Source organism: Panthera pardus, unplaced genomic scaffold (assembly GCF_024362965.1).
Source record: "Panthera pardus isolate Hobbes unplaced genomic scaffold, ASM2436296v1 HiC_scaffold_15, whole genome shotgun sequence".
Taxonomy (NCBI): Eukaryota; Metazoa; Chordata; class Mammalia; order Carnivora; family Felidae; genus Panthera; species Panthera pardus.
The window spans coordinates 77,173,489-77,177,723 of NW_026526710.1; positions in this window are offsets into that span (position 1 = coordinate 77,173,489).

Below are 4,235 nucleotides of genomic sequence, written 5' to 3' on the forward strand. Positions count from 1 at the left end.
TTCTTTGGGTTGTATGGACATTTTAACAATATTAATTCTTCTAATATATAAGCACAGTATACCTATTTGTGTCACCTTCAATTTCTTTCATCATTGTTTCATAGATTTGGGGGGATAAGTTTTTCAGTTCCTTGGTTAAGTTTATTCCTAAATATATTGTTATTTCTGGTGGAATTATAAATTGGATTGTTTTCTTAATTTCTCTCTCTGAGAGTTTGTTATTAGTGTATGGAAAGGCAACAACTTTCTGTATTTTGATTTTGTATCCTGCAACGTTACTAAATTTCTTTTTTAGATCTAACAGATTTTTGTGGAGGTAGAGGGTTTTCTATAGATAGCATTATGTCATCTGCAAATAGTGACAGTGTTACTCCCTCCTCTCCAATTTGGATGCCTTTTCCTTCTTTTTCTTGCCTAATTGCTTTGGCTAGGACTTACAATACTGTGTTGAATAAAAGTGGTGAAAGTGGATATTGTATTATTCTTGGTCTTTAGAAAGAGCTTTCAGGTTTACTGTTGAGTATGAAATTAGCTGTAGGTTTGTCAGATATGGTCTTTATTATGTTGAGGTGTACTCCCTCTACATACATTTTGTTGAGAGTTTTTCTCATAAATGGCTGTTGGATTTTGTCAAATGTTCCTTCTACATTTATTTAAATAATCACATAAATTTTATCTTTTGTTTTCTTTTTTTAAAGTGTATTTATTTTTGAGAGAGAGCAAGCATAAGTTGGGGAGGGGAAGAGAGAGAGAGGGAGAAAGAATTCCAAGATAGTTCTGGACTGTCAGCACAGAGCCCAGACAGAGGGCTTAGCTCACAAACCAAACACTTAACCAACTGAGCCAGCCAAGTGACCTCTTTGGTTTTCTTCATGTGGTCTATCATGTTGATTGAGTTGACTCATGATTATGTTTGTTGATAAACATAAAGGAATTAACTGTAAGTTAAAAAATTACAGACCTAGAAAAGGAGATGCTAGCAGATGAATGTACAAGCTAAGAGATTGTGGCATTTGGTCATAAAACTCATGAGAATCCACATGATTTACACATTGGCTTACTTAGCCTTTACAATCTTTTATATTGTACATTTAGTGTTAGAAACCAAACAGAAAATGACTTATATAATAAAACTGATCCCAGACAGCATTTAACTTTTTTCATTTATAAATATGTTTTAATATCAATTATAATACAATAATAATATTCAAATCTCATTAAAATGTTACACATATCAGAAAATTTTAGAAGAATTATCTTAGTCTACAAATAGTACTATTTTCCCTTTAAATAGGCATCCATTAAAATTGCTAATTTGAATTGGAGAAACTAAGACATAAAACATTCAGAAAGTCAGTGATATAACTATCAATAAAATGGAAAATTATTATTTGATAATATTTAGATTTTCATAGTGCTTGATAATTCAGTTCACTTGTCTGTGTATAATAAGGTGATATTGAAAGTGGGTGTGAAATTATATTTAATAGACAATAAACTGGGAAGAGAGCATTTCATGACCAATTCAGTTTTAAGACCTGATTGTATAAAAAAATGACAAGGCAATTAGCATTATAGATTTCGTTCAGAGTACGAAATCCTGAATGGCTGATTCTTCCCAAAATACAGAGGAATGTTGTAAAAATTGGATTCCAGAAATTATAAGACTTTCCATTCCCAATAAAAGTAAGATATAAGTTAAAAATTCTATAGGATTTCAAATATAAATGAGCAAAGTAATCATAAAGTTATGCTATTTGGCATGCAACATATAAAGGGATGTTTTGTAACAACATAAAGGAGGGCTGCAGGACAGAGGTATATAGGTTGGTTCATGGATTTTGTATGCTATTGAAATTTAGTTGGTATCTATTTTAATTGGACTATTATTAATGTTTGGATGTTAAATGTAATCCCTATGAAGATATATATATATATATATATACATATACATATATGTATATGTATATATATATATATATGTATATGTATATATATGTATATGTATATATATATGTATATATACATATTTTTAAAATGTACACAAAAGGAAGTTTGAAGGAAATCAAGGGTTCACTAAAAATATCAACCAAACACAAAAGAAGGCATTAATAGATGAAATAAGGGACACCTCCCCCCTAAAAAAAAAAAAAAAAAAAAAACAACTATAAGATATATAGAAAACAAATAGCAAAATGGCAGAAGTAAATCCTTCCTTATCAGTAATTGTTTTAATGGAAACGGGTTAAGCTTTCCAACCAAAAGATAGGGGTTGGTAGATGAAATAAAAAATAAAAAATAAATAAATAAATATATGCCATCTACGTCTACTAAAGGCATAGTTTAGTTCCAAAGACACAAATTGATTAAAACTGAAAAGATGGAAAAACATTATATACAAATAGTTACCAAAAGAGAGCCGGTGTGGTTATACCAATATCAGACAAATTAGATTTAATAAGGGAAAAATTGTTACAAGAGAAGGATATTATACATTGATAAAAATATCAATTTATCAAGACAATATAACAATTAAAAACACATGCACAAGAGGATTCTGGGACCTAGGAAGCACCAGGAATTTGTCTCCCATCTAGACAACAATTGTATTAGCAGAATCTGTCTAATGTAACTCTTTTGGGAATCCTCTGGAGTGTATTGGAGGCTTGGAACCTTCAGGAGATGTCATGGAGGGAAGACTGCAGTTAATTTCAGTCAGTTTTAGCTCTGAGAACAGTTGTAGCTACAAACCCCCTACCCTTCAACCTCCTGGCTGGCAACTATGCATGTATTCCTGGATCAGCTTGCACGCACTTCGCAGGAGCTAGGGTGGGCAAAAGGATCCTGTCCTAAAAATGTGTTGAGCCTGTGCTCTCTTTGGTGATTGCTGCTTCTGATTACAGAGATAAAAACAAAGAGGTCAGGTAGGTAGCCACTTTTGTTTGCATCTGCCCCATTGTTACAAGCCCCTCCCCCTTCTGTTAAAGTGACTTCCAGGGAATTCAAAAGGTCAGTACTCATTATCTGCCCTTTCATTTTTGTCCTTTTTTTTTTTTTTTTCCTGTTGGAAGCCAGACTCTGAAGACTAGACCATTCAAAAACAGCTATGTATACAGGATAAATTAGAAAGTGATTGCATACGCCCAGAGCAAAATACCAACTCAGAAGAAACTGAGAAGACCTATAGTTTACACCTCAGACTGATTCTTGGAACAGAAACAGCCTATAATAACCAAACAAATACAATTTTTTTTACACAAAACAGAACAGACGATGTGATTTCCAGAGAAACATAATTAGATTCAAATATCTAATATTAAAAATAAATCCAAGATATACAATAAAACAGGAAAGTGTGCCCTATTTAAAAGAAAGAATAAATAAATTAACAAAAAACTATCCCTGAAAAAGACCCACTGGCAGATTTACTAGACAAAGACTTTAAGACAGCTCTCCTAAAGATGCTGAAAGAACTAAAGGAAGATGCAGAAGAAGTCAAGAGTACAATATATAAAGAGAATGGAAACATCAGTAAAGAGATACAAAACTAAAGGAAAAAGAAGAAATTCCAGAGTTTAAAATATAATAATGAAATGAAAAGCTCACTAGAGAGAATCAGAGGCAGATATGAGTAGGCAGAAGAAAGAATCAGAGAACGTGAAGACAGGATGATCGAAATGATCAATTCTGAGGGACAGAAAAAAGACAGATTGAAGAAAAGTAAACAGAACTTAAGGTAATTGTGGGATACTATCAAGCCAACCAACATACACATTGCGGGAATCCCAGAAGGAGAAGAGGTGGGGAAAGGGGCAGAGAGGATATTTGAAAAAACTAATAGCTGAAAACTTCTCAGATTTGATGAAAGACCACTAATATAAACATCCAAGGAGTTCAAAACCCAATATGAAATAATGTAAATATTGAAAAAGGTCAAAGAATTGCAAGTAAGATGAACTAAAAGGGTTTCACCTCAGGAAACACTATAATCAAATTTTTGAAAGACAAAAACAGAAAGAGTTGAACATCGTTGGCAGGAATGAAAAATGGTACAGCTGCCATAGAAAACAATGTGGTAGTGCCTTAAAAAGATGAAGATAGAATTACCACATGACTTATCAATTTCACTATTATATATTTACCAAAACAAAACAAAACAGTTATAGATGGTCTTGGATTTACAATGGTTCACTCAACGATTTTTCAACTTGACAATGGTACAAAATTGATACACA